At 38.4% G+C, this 21982-nt stretch overlaps 1 protein-coding gene and 1 long non-coding RNA gene across 5 annotated transcripts in view; one reads left to right on the plus strand and one right to left on the minus strand.

Annotated features, from left to right (window-relative positions):
* Positions 1-21982, plus strand: part of tbc1d22a (TBC1 domain family, member 22a) — a 331820-nt gene that overhangs the window by 255808 nt on the left and 54030 nt on the right. The gene's annotated exons all lie outside the window — the stretch shown is intronic.
* The window catches only part of LOC134359189 (uncharacterized), an 82822-nt gene that overhangs the window by 14608 nt on the left and 46232 nt on the right, over positions 1-21982 (minus strand). The window contains exons 2-3 of one of the 2 annotated variants that reach the window (XR_010021058.1): positions 11197-11379; positions 3077-3265 (exon numbers count right to left, since the gene is read on the minus strand). This is a non-coding gene — a long non-coding RNA (uncharacterized LOC134359189). Of the gene's footprint in view, positions 1-3076; positions 3266-11196; positions 11380-21982 lie in introns of those variants that run through there. The other variant, XR_010021059.1, reaches the window with a different exon arrangement.

The raw sequence follows: 21982 nt of genomic DNA on the forward strand, positions 1-21982 counted from the left end.
ATTAACACTTAATAAAAACAATTGTGAAACAACAATTTTTGTGGATCTTTCTTGGCTTCCAAAAGAACCTTCGGTTTAAAAACACCAGAAGCCAACAATTTGGAGTAGTTGACAGGACGCTTTCAACGAATCAGGATCAAACTCCAAATCAGATTGATTATCACTGGCATGTGTGGTGAAATTTATTAATGTAGCAGCAGCAGTATAATGCAATACATGATAATATAGAAATAAATAAACGAGCAAATCAATTATGGTAAATAGTCTTCTGTACCTCCTTCCTGATGGTTACAATGAGAAGAGGGCATGCCCTGGGTGATGAGGGTCCTTAATAAAGGGCATCACTTTTCTGAGGCGCCACTCCTTGAAGATCTCTTGGGTTCTATGGAGGCTAGTCCCAAGATGGAGCTGACGAATTTTATGATTCTCGATAGCTTATTTTGGCCCTGTGCAGCACCTCCCCTGTATCAGACAGTGAGGCAGCCTGTCAGCATGCTTTCCACAGTACAGCTATAGAAGTCTTAGAGTGTTTTGGTTGACAAACCAAATCTCCTCAAACTCCTAAAGAAATATAGCTGCTTTAAGGATAATTTAAGGACTTAGAGGAATTGTAGACAAAGTGGAATTTTTTTTGGTGCCTGAACTAAATGAGAGGTAAGTTTTCTCTCTAATTCCAATTTGTCTGAGAGAAAAATGTAGTTCTGGCTTCAATACATCATCAGATGGAAGTTAGGAGTGCAGAAACTTCTACATTGCTAGTTTGAAAAAAACGATCTGTAAAAATTAAACATGGAAGCTGGTGGCAGCACATGCAGGCTGGAAGAGCGCTAATTAACTATGCAAGGTGTGCCACATGCAAGCCGGTAGAGTGCTAATTAAATATGCAAGCAGGTAGAGTGTTAATTAAATACATGCATGCGGTAGGGTCATGTGCAAGCTGGTGGAGTATGCAAGAAAATTTTGGATTGCAGGACAACCTGTTAAAATTTCAGTTGCGATCTATTAATATTTCAAGATCACAGTCAAAGTAATAGAAGTACTTACAATTAAGGTTGAATGAAAACAATGGTGAAAGTCATGAACCCAACTACATAATCTCCAGTTACAGGGGAACTAATAACTGATGGTCTGAGCATTTCAGCCTCCCTGACGCGACCCAGGCAGGGTTGATCAAGCCCGGCTTGTGTTTACCCCATGGACGAGGATACCGAGAGGCATGTAATTCTGAGGGTAATGATATTTTTAAACATCATTACCTGGCATCTGTATGTCTGGGCTTGCATGGGTTAAATTGACAAATTTGAATAAAACATTCCAGTTTAATGAGATTAATGAGAAAATCTGGATGGAATATACCGTCAATGTTTAGTCTAATGGAACATGGCTCTTGGATAATATTGTGAGAGTATGGGATAAGATCCAGAAAATGACTTCAAGCAAGAAAAGGACTGACTGGGGGATGGCAGTTTTAATGCAGTTAATGAATTATGAACATACTTAGTGAGGAGAACACACTGTCGGCTTGATCGAATGTGTGAGCAAATGCAAGAGTGAATTGGCAAGTAAAGATGTTTACTAATTGAAAGATACATGAAATTTGAATTAAAATACAACGAAGTATGATATAGACAGTTAAAAGTCTAAGGAATAAATCTCTGCATTAACTGAATGAGCAAAAGAATAACATGGTAATCAAATTGAAGTGCAATGTAAAGAGCTCCAACTGGACTGAGTCATTTTCAAAGAGCAACACGCACAGAATGCTGGAGGAATTCAGCAAGCCAGGCAACATCTGTGGAAAAGAGTAAACAGTCGCCATTTCAGGCTGAGACCCTGAAATGAAGGGGAGAAGTCAGAATAAGAAGGTGGGGGGAAGGGAGGAGAAATCAAGGTGGCAGGTGATAGGTAAAACCTGAAGAGGGTGAGGGGTGAAGTAAAAAGCTGGGAAGTTGATTGGTGAAAGAGATAAAGGAGATGAGGGAATCTGACAGGAGAGGATAGAAGACTGTGGGAGAAAGAGAAGGACGAGGAACTCCGGAGGGAGGTGATGGGCAGGTAAGGAGATAAGGTGATAGAGGGAAACAGGAATGGTGAAGGAGAGGAGGGGGGAGCAATTACTGGAGATTTGAGAAATCCATGTTCATGCTGTCAGGATGGAGGCTACCCAGATGGAATATGGGGTGTTGTTCTTCCAATCTGGGTGTGACCTCACCTTGTGGCAGTTGAGGAGGCCATGAACTGACATGTCAGAATGGGAATGGGAAGTAAAATTGAAATGGGTGGCCACTAGGAGATCCTGCTTTTTGTGGCAGATGGCGCAAAGGTGCTCAGCAAAGTGGTCTCCCAATCTTTGTCGGGTCTCACCAATATACAGGAGGCTATACTGGGAGCACCGGATACAGTAGATGACCCCAACAGACTTGTAGGCGAAGTGTCGCCTCACCCAGAAAGACCGTTTGAGGCCCATATGGTTACCACAATTAAGTGCTCCTGCCCTGTTTAATCCATTTGTACACTTACAAGCGGACTACATTACTTTGCCAAAGTGTCAAGGATACTTTGTCATACTGGTAAGAGTGCACGTATTTCCGAGATGGGTGGAAGCTACTCTAGCAAGGGAAGCCATTGCCACGCACACAGCCAAAACTCTGAATAAGGACTGTTTTCCTAGATGGGGATTGTCATGTGACATTAATTCTGACCGTGGTACACATTTCACTGGGAGTGTTTGTCAGGAATTATGTCAGCATTGATTAGTCTTTTCATTGTTCACATCACCCAGAGTCATCAGGACAAGTTGAATGAATGATTGGAACCTGTGCAAAAGTCTTATGCACACATAAAAAAAATTCTGTAAAGTGAAGATACTTTCAAAAATAATGAAATGAAAAGTCTCTAAATATGAAGAAATACTATTAAGAGCAGTAAACAGTAAAATAAAACTGATATCAGAATTTGGTGTGACCATCATTTGGCCTTTAAAACTGCATCAATTTTCTTAGGTACACTGATATGCAGTTTTATAAGAAAATTGGTTGATAGGTTGTTCCAAGCATCTTGGAAAACTTACCACAGTTCTTCTGCAGATTTTGGCTGTCTTGCGTGCTTCTGTTTCTCCAGATAATCCCAGACAGCCTCGATGATGTTGAAATCAGGGCTCTGTGAAGCCCTACCATCTGTTGCAAAACTCCTTGTTCTTTTTGCTGAAGATATTTCTTTATGACTTTGGCTTTGTGTTTGGGGTCATTGTCCTGAACGCCAGGCACTGCAAGCAAGAGATACCCGACAAAGACAACAAGCACTGTGGTTAACTTGACCCAGTGCCTACGCTACTGGCCTGCAATGAGCAGATCACTAACCAGCCAGAAGACTTCAAGCAAAATCCACAACTGCTGGACATTATGAAGACTTCAGAAAAAAACTTTGGATTAAAGACATCAGAATCTAACAACATATCTTTAAAATTTAAGTGTTCTCAGCAAGTGACAAAGGTGATTGATGAGATAAGGGCAGGGAATAAATGTACGGCATTTGATTTGCTGATCCTCGGTGTTCTGCAAGGATCAGTACTGGGAATCTGTAGATTGGTTTGTTAATAACTTTGCAGGTGACCCAAAAATTGGCAGGGATCTGGACAGACAGTATAGCAGGATATAGATTAGGTAGGAGTATATCAGTGGACAAATGGTAGTCTGGACAAGTATGAGCTATCACACTTTAGGGGGTCAAGTGTAAGAAGATTAAATGGCAGAACCCTTGAGAGCATTAATGTACAGAGGGAACTTGGGGTGCAAGTCCATAGATCCCCAAAAATAACAATATATCCAGCGGGACCTCACCCCAATAATTTGCTGTCCTATCTGGCCCCACCTCTGAAAAGCCCAATCTGTTTGGCGTTCACTCCTATATTGGCTGAAGTGACTGCCTTCTGACATTCTCTGTTTGTCTGTCTGTCAGAGTTCAATGTTTGACTCTTAAGAGTACAAAAATTCCAGTTAATGACAGAGCAAATATGCCTGTGACCATGCTTGATAGTCTAAGTGACAAAATTTAGTTTGGCCTCTCAGCTCTCCTCAGTCTCTGGCAAAAGGGTGCAAAATAACTGAGCTGTATGTGCCTTCTTTATGCTTGGCTGCTGCAATTGAGAACATCTCATACTTGCATCACTGTAAATCATATCTTGAGCAGCCAGCCCCCTGCTCTGGGTCAGCATCTGTGCTCTGCCTTCAATGCTGTTTGTTTACAAAGCTGTCTATTTAACTTTGTACTGATTATTGCTTGCAAATTCCATTAAGAACTGAAGATTGTTTCTCATTCAAATTAATATCTACTATATTTGCATAATTCTGTAAGTCCTGAATCCCTTACAATTACCAGTTAGCAAGATGAATCCCACAGTCCACACCCACAAAGGATGGAATGTAATACCAGATACTAGCAATGCATAAAGCACAGCTATTGCCTTTTCTTCTGCCCCTCTATCTCTGTATGGCACGCCTAAAAGCTCATGTGACCAAAGTTCAGCTCAAACTTTGCTGCTTTTCAATGGTGCATTTTTTATGTAGTAACATCCACGTGCAGTGCTTTGAAATGTCTCAATATATTGAAGAAGTTATTTAATAATAAGGCTTTGCTTTTTAGCTGACCCTTTGTATTTGGAATGCTTTGCTAACTCTTTTTTAATTGCAGAAATCGGCAAAGAGCTGAGCAATTTAGATTTGGAATTGGTGATGCGTGTTTCCCCAAAATAGGCACATGTTCTTGGAAATGGTCCAAGTTTTCTAAACCTGATATTAAATGTTAACCACGGCCAATATTTTCAGAGTCATCGAGTTGTATCTTCCCTTTTATTTAAAAAAAACTCTAAAAATGAGTATAAACATAATTAACAAAAATATAAAATATTGACTATTTACATCTGGGGTGGAAAATAAGCAGCCATGATGCTGTGTGTATAGCACTGTAGAATATGAAAAATAATTCATCTGGTTTCAGTGGTGGTCCTTCGTGGTTGGGTAAAGTGCAACTTAAGATGGTTAATAATGTGAGCCATTAAAGTAAAGATTGACCACCTGTCTCTTTAATAACTATGAAATGTAACTGCAGTTAAGTTTGAAGTTGCTTGTCTAAATTGGACTGTAGTGCTTTCTCCTTGGGTTTTAAAGTCAAACTTACGTTATTGCTTATATTTCTATTGCTTCATGTTTTTATCTACCTCTCATTTGAAGGCAGACCAGTATATATCAGGACACCTGAATCAAGTTTGAGTTTACTGATCTTTCAACCATACATGAATACCTATGAATGCAGCCAAACAAAACACCGACACTCCAGGGCCAATGTAAATAACACAGTACCAACAGTCATACGCAGCACAAGTCATATTTAGCACATATAAGATAGCAAGCACAAATAAGGTATCAATAAAATACAGTCACACAAATAAATATAGTCCAAGACCCTGAGTGCATGAATGTTGCAATTGCTTGCAGTCAAACACAATATGGTTTGTCTTCTGCTGAGTGAATACTGGAGACAGCGCAGAGCTCAGCTTGGACATTGCATCATACTGCCCCCAGTACGTTAGCAGAGCAATCCTTAACACCTCTCCTGTGGGTGGCTGTAAGTAGGTGACACCGTGGCTCGAGACATAGTCCTCGCTATGACCGAAGACATGAAGCTCCCCCACCATCTGCTGCTACCGCCCATTGATAAATCAGTGAATCAGGACTCGCAGCATTTCATGTTAACAATGTCTAGCAATTGCAGGAAAAGCGTTAAGACAATCACTGGCTGTTAAACTGTGCACCGCCTTCATGCACTGACTCCTCTGACACCGGCAGCAGCACGATCTGCACCAAACTTGGTAAGATGGTGACGTGTTCAATTGCAGCGGCTTCTACAAGGTCAACCAAAGGTGTTATTGTTCTTCTCAAACTTTTTTTTATGATTGGAGAAGCTGTAGGAGCTGGATCTGGTGCTGATCATGCTGCTGCCTGCATCAGAGAAGCGTCAGAGGGGTTGGAGTAATGCTGTTTCATTTGGCTGTATTCATGGGTATTCACATATGGTTGAATGACAATTGTCCAGCTTCTTCAGTTCTCAGTAAGCGAGCAATTTGCTGATGGGGGTAGACCTGCAGTACTTCAAGTTCTTAATGTCCAACAGGGTCTTGCGTTCATAAAAAAATACATTTAAAACACCTTTAGTTGACCCTGTAGATGCCGCTGTGACCAAGCACGCTGCCATCTTACCGGAAGGTAGGATCAATACTGTTGTCTAGCTTCAGTTACTTTAAAAGGATCACAGAGCATGTTCACTTAAACAACAGTTTTATTTCATATTAAGACCATAAAACTTAAGAATATCTTTAAAACTAAATCTAATCAGCTTGCAAATTGTTATATCCTTGAAGAAAGATTGCTATAGTTATATGCATTGCAGAATAACAATGTCCAACTTTGTTTGATCTATAGTTGGAATACAGCTCCATAGTTTTTGATCTGTTTTCATGGTGAAGACATTGACCGCTGGGCTTCCTCTAGAGGTCACTCTTGCTACTTTAAGCTTGAGTGTTTTCAAAATGAGAAGCAACTGTAACATTGAAAGTATTATTCTGAATATCTTAACAGTGCCTTTTAGATGTAGTTCATTATCTTCAGATATCATCCATGTTTGAATGACACATAATCCATGTATATTTTTACATGGTGTATTTGTATGGTACACACAGTGAGATTCTGCCGAACATTAATTGGTTATGGTGCTTGTGATTCTCTAGGTACATTACCTTCATACATTTTAATCTGTTTGGCCCATAGCCTGTTGAGAACCTCTGCTGTTCTCATGGCTGCATATTGTTGTACCTGAAACCTAGTACATATCCCTGCCTTGTGCTGGCACTCCTGCACCACTGAAGTACCCACGGCTCGCTGTAAGGCTGTGGGAGAGGAGCAGAGTGCAGCGCTGAGATGTGGGGTCAGGGTCTGCACTCTGGTAACATGATGAAAGTCGGCGGTTGCTGGTGACTGGCTGGATCACATTGCCTCTCATCACCTTTTGGAGGTTTTGGTGGCTACTGTAGCCCCTCTGTCTGGCTGCACAATCTCAAGGATCACTGACCACCATTGAAATACACACAAAATACTGGAGGAACTCAGCAGGCCAGGCAGCATTTGTAGAAATGAAAACAGTTGACTTTTCAGGCTGATACTCTTTATTGGGATTGGAAAGGAAGGGAGAAGAAGCTAGAGGAGGCTTCCACCATTAAGCTTCTTGCCATAGAGAAATCTCTAGGCAGGCAAGTGTAAAACAACTTAAAACAAAGAGCACAGACACAACAGCTTCCATCACATCCAACAACAGGTAAGGAGAGAACCTGTGTAGTCAACGTAGCGTGGCCACACCGTGGTGCTGCCAGAACCCAGTTATTGTCTGTGCTCTCTGTTCAAGTGGGGACACAGTTCTGAATCTCATATCTTAGCACTCAGTCACTGCACTACTCACCCAACAACAGCCCTCATAACGTGTGTAACTTACTGCTGTATTCATATCCAGATTCCCAGCTCACAGCTTCCTGGTGCAGAAAGGATAGAGATTCACATCAGACTCTGGTAGCCTGCATCAGCAGGATGGGCAGTTTTCAGTGCAGTTTCTTTTTGCACTGGTGATAGATTAGTGAAGAAGGCACATGGCTTGGTTGTCTTTATCAGTCAAGGTACTGAGTTCAGAAGTCAGGAAATAATGTGGCAACTTAATAAAACGCAAGTTGCCCCATTACAGAAATTATGTCGAGGCTTTGGTCAGGGTGCAGAAGATATTTACTAGTGTGCTGCCTGGATTAGTGGACAGGGGTGTTTGGACAAACGTGGGTCGTTTTCTCTAGAGAAATGGAGACTGAAGGGAGGTGTGATTGAGGAGTGTAAGGGTATGAGTGGCAGAGATTTGACGGGGTCTTCTTCCCTTGGTTACAACATTTATTACTAGGGGGTAATCATTTAAAGCAGGGTTTCCCAATCATTTTTATGCCATGGACCCCTACCAGTAACCAAGGGGTCTGTGGACATCAGGTTGAGAACCTCTGATTTAAAGTGAGAGGATAAGTTTAAAGAATATGTGCTAGGCATTTTTTTTTACATAGAGAGTAGATGCTTAGAATATGCTGCTGGGGTAGTGAGTGCGAGTACAATAGAGTGATTGAAGAGGCTGTTAGATAGGTACATGAATGTGCAGAGAATAGAGTACAGGCAGAAAGTATTAGTTTAGTTAGTAATTTAATTCCTAGTTTAATTAGTTGGTACAACATCGTGGGCCAAATGTCTATGCTGTTCTATGTTTTACAAATAATTCTATTATTAGTGCTTTTTGAGTTGTTACTGATGGAAATGCATTCTGACCACTAAGCAAAGTACAGGCATGCAAGCAATATTGTCAACGCTGTATGTCGCTCAAAGCAATTCAGACAATAAAATATACTGTAAAAGTAGCAGGTAACTTACTCAGTAGAAAATAGGCAATATTTTACACTTCTACAGTGTACTGTAATTTTTGAATAACATTTTTAGCACTTAATTATGTGGAAGATTGAATGCAATGGAGATGCCCTGGAGACTAACTGAATTTGCTATAATTTATGAGTATGACTTAATCAAAGAACACAAAAAGTTAGGGCTTGGCTTTACCAATCCAAATAAAAGTTTTGAATTGTTAGTTTTATTAGAGCCGAAGAGCTACTCTTAGAACTGAAAATTGCCTAATGTCGATGTGGAGTCTATTTCATAAAATCATGGAAAGCTTATAGCACAGTTGATAATCATTTCCTCAGTGAGTCTCTATGAGTTGAGATAGAATTAGTTAGTTTCCTTTAAATTTCCAGAAGTAGATTTGTAGAGCTATAGGTTACAGTTCTTAAAGTGATCTTACAAGTACTTTTAATTGTGGCCAGGGTTTCTGTCTCCACCACTCTTAGAGGCAGCAACTTCCAGAATCTTACCACCTTCTATTTCAAAAAGACATTTCCACATCTCCCTTCCAATTCTTCCACATAAAAATATGTGAAAGAACCTATTATCCAAGCCTCAGCTGAGGATAATAGGTTCTTTTGATTTATTTTAACTGTGTCCTTCATAATTTTATGTACCTCAATTAAATCTCCTCTTCTGTTCAAAGAGAACAACTCTAGTCCTGGTGTTGGGTCTAAACCCAACACCCTGGCTCTTCATTCCTCTTCATAGATGCTGCCTGACCTGATGAGTTCCTCCAGCATTTTGTGTGTGTAACTTGAACCTGTCCAATTTTCTGTTTCCAGCAACATCATCATAAACTTCCCCTGCACTCTCTAATGTGGGTATTACTTCACTGCAGGGTAGTGACCAGAACTATACATGGTACTCAAGCTGTGGTCTCACAACTATGATATATTATTCTTGCATAACTTACCTGCTGGTGTCTGTGCCAAAGGGAAAGCATCCTCAATGCTTTTCGAACTATCTTACTGGATTTTTGGCATATTTTCCAAAACAACCTCTCAGTATCCTCTCATTTATTATCTTCCCTTGTCTCATTACAGTTCCCCAAAAGTGTTATCTCACATTTCTCCATATTATAGAGTCACAGAGCATTACAGCACAGAAACAGGCCCTTTAGCCCAACTGGTCCATGGTAACCACAACATCCTTCCTGCTATTCCCTGTCACCCATATTCAGCTCATAACCTTCCAAGCTTTTTCGCTCCATATACCATTCTCAACGCTCTTAAATGTAGCAATTGTACCTCCTCAACCATTTCCTCTGGCAGCTCATTCCAGGTACTCACTACCGTGTGCGTAAATAAGTTGCCTCTTGGGTCTCTTTTAAATCTCTCCTCTCTTGTCTTGTATCTGTGTCCTCTAATTTTGGACTCTCCAGCCCTGAAGAAAAGACTATGACTGTCCACCCTATCCATACCCCTTGTGATTTTATAAACTTCAATGAGATCACCTTTGTTTCTCCTATCATCCAAGGAATACAGGTTCAGCATGGCCAACCTCTCCCTATAACTCACGCTTTCTAGTCCAGGCAGCATCTTTGTAATCTCTACTACACCCTCTCTATCTTGACAATATTTTTCCTTTAACATGGTGACAAAAACTGTACACAGAACTCCAGTTGTGGCTCACCAGTATCTTGTGAAATGGCAGCATAATAATATGCAACGTAAATTAAATCCAATTATCCACTTTTCTGCTCAACTGAATTGTCCATTGATAGCCCTTTGAATCTTAATTGCTCCTCCTTACACTCAAATGTGTGAACGGCCTTTCATTTGTGCCCTGAAGTCTGAATTATTAAAATATATTTTCCAGAGTAAGTACTGATCCCTATGGAACCTCAGTGGAACATAAAACCTGGAGAAAAGCCATTCATACCCTGGTATCCATTCCATCATTCAGTAGTATTGTGGGTGATCTTTTGTCTTAGCACTAATTTCCAACATTAATTTTTTAATCCTTTGATTCCTGTAATACCTTAAAAAAATCGCTGTCTCTCTATACTTGGCAGCTGAGCCTCAACCACCATCACATATTGAATTGTACAGATTCATCACACCATGTTTTATTCTGAATGACCAACTCCTGAATTTGGCATTGTGAACTCTTGTTCTAGATATTATAGAGAGGGGGGTTTGATCTCTGCATTTATACCTTAAGGTGCCCTTCATAAACTCTGGAGGGTTCAATAAGATCACATCTCATTTTTCTAAGCTCATATAAGCCTGATTTGCTTGATTTTTCTGCTGTATTTAATCTAATTCTTAAATCATTTTAAACAACAAGTATGACTTGATCAACTGTGCACCCCTTTCTGAGAATGCAGCTTGCAATTTTAATAGGAGAGCTTCGGACTGTACAAGGTTTAGCTGACCAGGACCTGGTTTCATAGAACACACTGACTCAGAGTAAAGATAATTCATTGAGTTTGGCTCAACAGAATTGTCATGTTGTGCCCTGCTAGGTTATGCATTGAGATGTGGTGCATTCTTATCATTGCTTTACATTACTGTTTCATTCAAAAAACAATGAGTATGGACATTATACATTACACCAAATGGTTTGTAGTGTGTTATAATTTTTGAGTATTGTAAATCACTGTGCTCATTTTATCAGTCTAGTGTCTGTATACTCACAAAGTTGAAGAAAAAAAATTATTTATACTTACCATAGTCTGTCCCATGTTTTGGAGAATTGAATTATGCTGAGAAAAACACGGTAATGGTTAGCACCACAGTATTATGGCTCGGGCTGTCAGTGTTCGGAGCTTAATTCTGGCGCCATCTGTGAGGCTAAGTAATCTTCTAATTCTGATCTTTTTTCAGCTGCTAGAGAACTTGAAGTCTTTTGCCTTAATATAAAATACATAATATTAAAAAATTACATTCTTAGAATTCAGATCAGTGAAAAAAAAGTTGGAGTAATTCTTACCAATTTTAATACTTGAGAGCAGAATAAAAACTAATAAATTGCTTCATAATAAACTGCAATCTAATTAGTAAATGGGTTTCAATCCATTCTGTGAGTGCCTTTCTGTTCCAGTGAAATTCTGGGTGTCATTGTTTAATAATCCATAAGCATTTAATTACATTTTTAAATTCATTTTTTAAGTTTTGTGTTCTAAAATCTAATTTCAGCCCACTGGGAGATGCTGTGCACATAAATGATTTAGCACAGCAACCTTGGATTTGAAATACTTGTTAAACTTCTCACTACTGACAGTCTGATATTATTTCATGTGTTGCAAAGGCTAGAGTGAATTATAAGGCAGTGCCATAAATAGTCATGTATAAAATGGAGAAAGCATTGCATTATGTGCCAAACTATAATGAGATAATTCTGAGCTTCAGATATATGTCACAAAAATAACATTACATTCAGCTGGTTCAGTATTATCACTTTTATTATGGCAAGCATGAATTATTTCTAAAAGGAACCAATTGAATGGGGGGAAGCGTGTCTGGTTTGTAGATTGATGAAATCACATTTGATTATTCATTCAAGAATGTCTTCAGATTAAATTTCAATTTTTTGCCAGGTGTTTTGATTTTTATACAAGTTCTTTTGAGTAAAGATCACAAATTGCCCTTGTTCATGCTGTTATAGAAAAGATGTAAAAGTTTGCTAGAGTTTTTCAAAAGAAGCAATAGTTTGAATATTCAAATTAAGATCAATTCACGTACTATTGAAGATTAGATAGCAGAACGGTTCAGTCTGAGGAAGAGTAGAGATTTATTGTTAGCAGATGTCATGTTTCCAGTTTAACTGTACACCAGAGTACTTTAGAAGTCACTGACAGTTCCTCTTACATCACCCACTGTTTCTCCCATCCCCGCCCGTGTGGATCTATCATTGTTGTCATCAGTGCAACAGAGATTCATTCACCAGATCAAGTATTGAAATGACTGGATTGTTATATGACGGGGGGTTAGACTGATTAGGTTTGTATCCATCAGAGTTTCAAAGAATGAAAAGGGATCTAATTGAAACTTAGAAAATTCTGATAGTGCTAGATAGGCTAGATGAGGGAAGAATTAAAATAACAAGGGTCACGGTCTCATGTTACCTGAAAAAGCATTGGGATTGGGATTGGGATGTGAAATTTCTTCATTACTCAGAACCTGTGGCATTTACTAAGTGTATTTAAGAAGTAGATAGGTAACTTTCTATAATAGTTATAGGGAGAGAGCAGGAAAACGGTAATGAGGTTGGAGATCTATTGAATGGCATAGCAGATTGGAAGAGCTGAGTGGTCTATTCCTATGTTCATGTCGTATGGCACAAATTGATGAAAAATGCACTCTGATGTAAATGGATGCCACAAGCTTTTAGCACAACTTAATTCTTTGTGTTGAAAAACAAAGAATGCACAGTAAGTGAATTCTTGTGATTTTCAGTGGTGAGAAAATTGGATGATCTTGTCAATTAGTGGACACAAATAATCCTAATGCTGTGTAGAGGGTAATTATGCATTTCTTTGAGCTTCTGAGCACCTGTTGTGAATGAGGTTGCAAAAACTGTTTTGTTTCAAAAAAGCAAGTCCCTGCATAGTACCTCTATATTTAATGACACTATAAGTTGGTGTGCCAGAGAAAGATGTAACCATTAAACAGCTGCAAAGAAAAACCTTTGCCAATTAGCCAAACTATGATTCAGGGCTTTGAATACCTTGATTTTCTAAACAATAATTATGTCAATTATTTATTAATTTGCTTAAATGTTATTAATCAGTTTTAGACACTGTAGTATACTTCAGCATGCTCAATTAGTTGAACAAAAAGTTACTCCCTTATACTTACCTCTTGCAGCTGTTCTTTTCCAATGAAATGAATGGGTGCAGGAACAGTGAGCTGAGTATTCATCAATTAAATTCCTCAATGTAACCACTGGGGAGCTGAAGAAAGCTCATCCAATTTGGATCATTGTTGGGAATTTTCAGAAGAACTTGGACAATGTTTGGGACTTCCCATCCACAAATGCAACTGCCAGCAGTCTGGTATGAACTGTTGGCACATCCCAACCAGTCTTGGTTTCTGCATCTTGTTTTGAAGTTGCAGATCAGTGGGAGATTTGTTTTGTAGAAATGTCATTAACGTTCTGACAACTGACTTCTGATTCTGCCTGTTTTATCCCCATGAGGATTCATATTAAAATAATTACCTTAAAGCAAGAATATTATTTTTCTATATTTCTCAATTCCTTATGTTCCTGGACAAGTAGTCGAGAGGCTGGAATCATAACCCGGAGGCATTAGTTTAAACCTATCACAGTCAGGTCAAAGTTCTTTCTTTGCTAAATCTGTCAGTAAACTCACCATTAAAACAAATGAAAAGAAATTGCAGACTTCATGTCTGAATGTGGTTAATATATTTCAGCAATTTAAGAGCTTGATTGTTGTAGAGTTGTTGGGATAGGAAGTCACTGTTATGTTTTCAATGTCCAGATGAAATATGTTTGGTAATTACTTTATAATAGGAATTAACTTATACCATTCATGAAAAGATTCAAGAAGTGGATAAAAATTAAATCAGACACTTGAAATTTTATTTTGCAATGTGACAAGATAGATGAGTTTTAAGTTTGAATCAAGAGAAATATGTTTGTTATATCTCGTAAAGTAATTTTCTATTCTGAGGGAAAAGCAAAAAAGTTAAACTACTCAGGTCAGTCAACATCTGCAGAGAGAATAACTGAGTTAATATTGAAGACCATTCATCAGAATGAGGAAAGATAAGAGATCAAACAAGTAACAGAGAAGTAGAGAGGACAGAGGGGGATAGTCATGTGATTAAGTGACACAAATGGTTGAAGGATGATGAGTAGCAAAATGTGCAGGTGTGTCTGGAGAAGTGCTCATGGGAGATGTGTTATCTGAAATTTCTGGAGATGAAGGGGTGGGAGTAAAAATTAACTGCTGGGTCAGCCATTGCAGGTACATATATTTGAAACTTTTGAATTTATTATTGAGGACTGAAATCTTTAACATGATACAATTCTGTTCTTCAACATTGAATTGAGCTTTGTTGGAATGGTATGAAAGATCAAAGACATAGATATGACTAAGTTGAAGAATTCAACCAACATACAGCACAAAGCTCATGGTCACTCTTGTGAAATGATTGGTGATCTTCTGCAAAGAAAACTGATCTGTATTCTCTGAAAGAACCCACAACAAGACCATTTCTAATATCCATTTTTATTGCTTATTTCCACACAAAAGTTAGAGTCTGTACTGCTGAAGTATGTGGTAAGATTATAGTTTACACTTGGAGTTCCAAAGGTTTTTACATTTGACCTTGAAATGCTGATTAAAGAAGCGGTAATCATTTGAGGAAGATGCAACCTAACTTCTAAGTTTAGTTTAAATCTGTACAGTCTGAAGTAGCAATTGCTGTACATAATTCTGGAATGTAAATAGAAGCAGGAATAGGTGATGGACAGCCCATCGTGCCAGCTCAATCCACCGTATATCGCTCAGCATTCAAAATAAAACCGGTTAATATTTGATGTAAAACTGTGTCCAACATTGTGTGACAATTACTTATTAATTTTTTGCCATGAATGAAATGTTTCTGGTGTATTTGGGTATAATTCAAATGACATGGGTTTTTTGATAAAGCTGAAAATGGCATTTTAGCAAGCCATTGGTGCTTGTGGGAAAACTGTGCCCAGCTTATTAAGGATGTGTATAATCAAAAGATCCCTGTGGGATATGTAGCTGTTGAGAGTCATAAATTGGACATACAAATTTGCCTGTGTAGTCTGCAACTCGATAGTATACATTGTGTTTTCCAATTTCATGCAACCCTTGCCTCTTGATAAATTTGCTCTCTTTCTGATTCATATCGGGCTCTCTGATATTTTTGACCCTTTCCTATACCTGCCACCTTCCATTCTGCACCCCCCCCCCCACCAGCCCTCGTTACCCATGCTTGTTCCCTCCCCCTCTTGGTTCCATATCCCAACTCCCTACACACTTTATCCATATCCCCTCCACCATCACCTTGTATTCGTCCTTCATCTCTCCCATTATCACCTTCCTTCCTGATCAGATTCCAGTGCTTGGAGCCTTACATCTCTGCTTAACATCCTCCAGCTGCTGTCTCCATGTACACCCTCCCCTCTCCCCACCAAACTGCCCCTCTGCCCCTGTGCCTCTCAGCTCTACCTTTCCCCACCTGGATCCTGCCAGCCAGCACTGTTCTTTGATCTACCTGTCACCTACCAGTCCCAGTCTCACCCCTGCCCCTCACCTCTCTATTCCAGCTCTAGATGATATGATGGTAATACAAATCAGACATGAAGAATTAAGGGATTAATTCAACAGTTTTGAACATGCTTCTGTTATTGATAAACTAATGAATGAGCAATTAATACTCTGAAAATGTAAAAAAAAATTTATAAGTTTCAGCATGATAAATTATATTTAAACCATTTTAGAATTAAAATTGGACTATTGGTCTGTTAGGCCATAAATGGGATGGTCAGGATATTTTCTTTGGAACTGCAAATTTATTTTGTGATTTTAATAGTTAATTTTAATACAGTCTGGCACCTGAATACATGTTTTATGTCTCTGCAGATAAAGTGAGTTTCACTAAGCCATCAGACTGCTTTGGGAAAAGATGAGGTGTAATTTGAGTTCCTAGTCTCAGAATGCTTCCAGGCTATTTCAGGCTGCAAATGCCATTTAGTTTAGAACTGGACATTTGACTAATTTGAGTTAAATGTCCACACGGGGGTGGGGGGGGAAGAAACCCTCCACACTCTACTTCAGATTTCAATCAATTTAAAACCTTCATAAGCCTTGATAAACACAGAAGAGTCTGCAGATGCTGGAAATTGAGAGTAACACACACACACAAAATTCTGGAGGAACTCAGTAGGTCAGATGTTTGAGAAGACCCTTCATCAGGCCTTGGTTCTTTTCATTTCATTTGTGGGTTAAACAGAAGAGTTAAAGCAGTTAATGCCAAAGTTGGCATTAATGTAATGTCAGGGGAGCTAAATTACTAATTAATAGCAATTATGAAAAAATTAATTTCCTCCTGATTCGAGACTAACCTTTGTGGTTCCAATAATTTGCCACTATTTCTGATAACAAGCCTTTTGACCTTTACTCACTTTATCATCTATAATGGAATAAATGAGAATTGTTGTAAACGAGCTGTTAGGAGTACTGTACAAATCTGTTTTACTGTGAAGGATGAAAGTAGGATGCTGCATGTGAAGTCTGAAAGGAAGAGGAGGGCAGAACTATATGTTACTCCAAAAGCTGAAAAGTAAAAGAATAAGCAAAATCAACAATGAACAATGAATCAACAATGAATATTTAATTAGCTATGCTTCTGATGAACCGGTCCTTTCAGCTTCACCATGTAATGATTCTCTAAGGGTTAACGCTTGAATAGCCATCTGTGGTGTTAAGATTTTTAATGTTTTACTTCTCACCATTAGCAGCTCTGTGTTAGAAGATTGTAACAGCTTTACGGGATATAATTAATAACAGGGCCACTAGCTATAACAGAGTAAATCTGCTGATGCCTGCACAAAACAAATCTACTTAGCTGGAATGTATGGCGTTAAGCAGTATCCCGTTAACAGTGCTAAAAAAAAAAGCTGAGTATGAAATCATTTATTGGCATTGTACATGGTTGTATTGTCCAAAAATATGTGAAACCTGTCATACTTTAAAATTTTGCTAATGGTTACTAAAAGGTAGATTGATGAATGGAGCCATTGTATTGCAGTCAGGAACATAACTAAGCAATTTTGCTGATTTACCTCCCAGTCATTGCTCTACCTATTTCACTAAGCTGCAGTCATGGTAAGAGGGACAATTTTTAATAAGAAATTGTCCTAGTTCTGCTAAATTCCACAGTAATATATTACCAACTATGTTTTGTAGTTGGAGTGGAAGTGAAAACAATCCAAGGCTAGCATCTATAATCTGAGCAGGTAAAATTAGAAATGAAGTTTCAACTTCCTATATATCTGCAGGACAATGAGATGTAACTTACTTTTGGAAGGCAGATGTAATATGAATTTACTGCACTTTTTCATGATTTATTAAAAATGAACAACATCTGTACTGTAATTTTATTTTTGTTTTTGATGGGTTACATGTGGATAAATTTGAGTGAATTTGAGATAACAGTGCACTAAAGAATGAGAGACATTCTCAAAATTCTTGACTTTAATGCGGAGACTGTTGTCTTACATTCAGTGAAGTCAGGTTGATTGAGGATTTTGTTTTAAATCCCACCTGGGAAATAGCATCTGGTACTGTAGGTTATTAAGTCTACTAATTTTTGTATTCCTTCAAATGATGATTAGGTTTGTCTTTCTGCGTGTGAGTGTTTATGCTTCTCTATGAAGTTAAAAGCCTCTAATATTTAACTAGCTTCCCTGGAAAATATGTTTGTTAACTTCAGTGGCTAAAACTTCACTTTTTGCCCTTGATTTGAGGATGATGTCCACGATTAATTGATGGGCCCCGAGTTAATCCTAACATTGACTTTCAGAAACAGAAAGTCCATGAGGAGAAATTTGACCACTGACAGGAGTTGCTGTTCCTTTCCTGTGCAAATCATTTTTTATTTGATGTGCGAATTATTCACCTGTGATACAAATGTGCTTTATCAATAATTTTGCCAACACTGAAAATTATATTGTGGCGAGCCCTTCCCAGCTTGTAATTTCTGTGTTTCCGTTAGGTATGCCATCATTGTACCCGCTTTTGTTTATTTTCTTTGACCATCTTGCAGTATCTGAACAAGTAATATTTAAGGAGAGTAGTAAATATGAACTGATCTTGAATATTCAGAATTAAGGAATTCACATGACCCATACTATATCTGGCTGTAACTTAATATTCAAATCTGCACTTGATCCTCGTTGTTTTGCCCTACCCATTTTACAGTACTGTGCCTAAGAAGTTGTCATAGTACTGTCTTTGTCGACATGGAGTGGACAGTGCGTTTGTGAATCTGCTGGGTGCAAAAGATGTTGGGAATGGCAAGGGTGGGAGTGCCGTGGGAGGGTTGTGGAACAGGTGGAAGAGAAAGTGCTGGGGGGGGGGATGTGGTGCGAGTGCAGACACACCCCGCCCTGACACACCAGGCAAGATCATTTGATTCCAAACAATTAGTTTATTGATCTTTACAGAATTTCTCTCCTGTGCTTCCTGCTGTATCCCTTCTCCCAACCATGATTCGCCTCTCCCTACCTCCTTCCCACTCTCAGTCCACGATAGAGACATGTGTCAGGATCAGGTTTATCAGCACTCACGTATGTCATGAGATTTGTTTCTTTGCGGCAGCAGTACGGTGCGATACATAAAATTACTACAGTACTGTGCAAAAGTCTAGCTATATGTATGTGCCTAAGACTCTTGCACAATATTTAATTTTCAGTGCTGCATTTCATATTAATTCCAACAGTTATTTTGACATGAAAATCAGAAATAAAAATGGGTAATGCCAGAAACAATGAACAGGTAAAGCAGCATCTGTGAAAGAGAAACCTAATATCTCAAGTCAAGGATTATTCATCAAAACAGATTATTTTTGACTTGTTAGTCATGTCTTAAATAGGAACTATTTCTAATTTCTGTTTCTAATGTTCAATTTACACCTGTCTTTTATTAGTCAGTTATGTGAAAGTTATTTACTCTTTCAAGCTGCTTTTAGTCTGAAGAACTGCATTTATTGCAGACAATATAATCCTAATTTTTGAAATACTTCTTTATAATAATTTTCTCCTGCTCAGGTATGCATCTTTAATTCACAGAGGTGTTATTTTTATTGATTTCTTAATTTTTATATTTGGGTAACCAACATTTCATTCAGTGGCCTTTTCTTTGACTTGTATTTTTTTTTTCCAAATTCATCAATGTGCCACCTTTTTTATTTCTATTGTGTATATGGATTTAAATTTGTGATTTAAATTATTTAAATTGATAAGTGCTGATGTTAAATCCATGTTATGTTTCCTGTGATTTCCATGACTTTTTTGGTAACTCCATGAAGTTATCACTTGGAAGCACATAAATTAGCTATTTTAATTTATGGAATATTACAGCCGACTAGTTAAATTACTGGATTTGCAATAGAGAAGTACTAACCAATGATGTAAAACACAAGTTCAAATCTCTGTGATGGGCAATCTAAACTCAGTTAATTAAAAATCTGGAATAAATGCCACTATCAGTGATGGTGATCATGAAAATACCGATTTGTCATAAAACTCATTTGATTCACTAATTTCCCTTGGTGGAGGAAATCTATCCTTATCTAGTCTGGTCAGTATATGATTCTGGACTTGCACCAATCTGTTAAATGCCTGCAAAATAGCATATCGGATGCAGTTCAAAGATAATGATGAAAGATAAATGCTGATCTTGCCCGTGGTATGCATGTCCTGCAAATGAATAGTAAGAATGCCTTGGTGTGATTAAAACTTCTCTTGTCAATTCATACATCAGTTGATTATAGATTGACGGTGCCGATTTCTACAGGTTAAATTTTCACTCATCATGATATTAATTAAAACTGAGCTTCTTATAACAAGCTGTTTCAATACAGAAGCAAATATTACTGAAATGCCACCATTTTTTTCATAACTTTGTAGTCAGTTTTTCCACAATATTCATATTGTGAATGATGCCTGCTTTTGTAGGGAAATGCTCGAGATTGGTCAAGCAATATCATATTACAGGTTGAGTACCCCTTATCCGAAAACATCTGAAATCCGAAACCTCTGAGTGCTGACATGATGTTACCAATGGAAAGTTCCACAAGATGCTGGGAAGATTCCCAGGAGATGCGCAGGTCTCTGCACCTCTCCGACGGTTCAGAAAAGTGACCTCACATATGTGATAAACAGAAGTTAATGGAAAATAGAAAAACACTGCATAAACCAGAAAAATCATGTATTGAAAGAGTGGATTCGTCAGTGTTGGAGTGCACATAAATTGCTTAATGGTATGCTGATCATGAAACAAACAAAATCCTATCATGGTGATCTGAAAATTGAAGGTAATTGTGAATATTCAGCAGGCTAGCTGCAGAAATTTAAGAAAAGGCGCAGCATTAATTTTTGAAAGATTTTTGGTGATAACGTGTCTGCTGATCATGAAGCAGCAGAGAAATTCATTGATCAGTTTGTCAAAATTGTCGCTGATGAAAATCTAACACCCTGAACGGCTGCATCAGTACATATATGTGGTGAACGAGTGCAGGGACAAACACTGCTTATTGATAGCGCATAAATTCGGAGTCGGGAATGATGGCGATTCCAACCTATCTCATTATACATTCCAAATCTGAAAAAATCTGAAATCCGAATCACTTCAGGGCCCAAGCACTTTGGATAAGGGTACTCAACCTGTTCTTATTAGAAGCTGTTTATGTTAAACCTACTCCTACTCATGCCAGCATGAACACAAAACTAGATACACATACAAAAAGTTGGAAATGTGTGCATTTTTGGACCACACATTTGGGAATCCAAACCATTCCAGGTAACATTCAAAGTTGGTGCAGTCTTTCATCGATTATATTACAGCCCAGTCCATCATGGGTAAAGCATATCTGATTGAAATGTTATTGCAGGAAAGCAGCATCCTTCATCAGGAACTACCACCACCCAGAACATGCTCTCTTCTCGAGGCTGCCATAAGGACGAAGGTGAAAGAATCTCAGGACTCACACCACCAGGTTCAGGGACAGTTATTACCCCTCAGCCATTATGCTCTTGAACCAAAGGGGATAACTTCACTCAGCTTCACTTGCGCCATCCTTGAAATGTCCCCACAACCAATGGACTCACTTTCATCTTATGTGTTCAATATTTATTGCTTATTTATCTATTATGATTGTTTCTTCTCTTTGCATTTGCACAGTTTGTTGTCTTCTGCATTCTGGTTGAATGCCTTAGTTGAGTAGTCTTTCATTGATTCTATTACAGTTATTATTCCAGAGATTTGTTGCGCATGCCCACAAAAAATGAATCTCAGTATAGTATATGGTGACACGTTTGTACACTGATAATAAAGTTACTTTGAATTTTGAAGTTTGGCTTGACCCTTGGAGTCTGAATCTCTACAGCATTAGTAGTACCACAATGCCCTAATACAATATCAACAACTGCTGACATGCTTTTTTCCCTCAAAGTTTCATGGTTTCATGTGTATTTTGTCAGGGTTGCATGGTTGAGGGAATAATCCAGATCGGTGCAGTATTGGTGTTAACTTGCCTAAGCAATTACTCAAAGGAAAGAAATGGCATTTAATAGTTTTAGATTCATGATGAAGTCAAGTAGAGGAGGCAGTCAACCTGTGCTCTTTGTAAGAGCTGATGTACTAAAGCACATGTTAATCAAAGATGGAGATTATCCATATGCTCAGTCTACAGTTTTCTTCTACGATAAAATTACATCTCATTAACTTTCTT

The sequence above is a fragment of the Mobula hypostoma genome, chromosome 20, assembly GCF_963921235.1.
Source record: "Mobula hypostoma chromosome 20, sMobHyp1.1, whole genome shotgun sequence".
In the NCBI taxonomy this organism is placed as follows: domain Eukaryota; kingdom Metazoa; phylum Chordata; class Chondrichthyes; order Myliobatiformes; family Myliobatidae; genus Mobula; species Mobula hypostoma.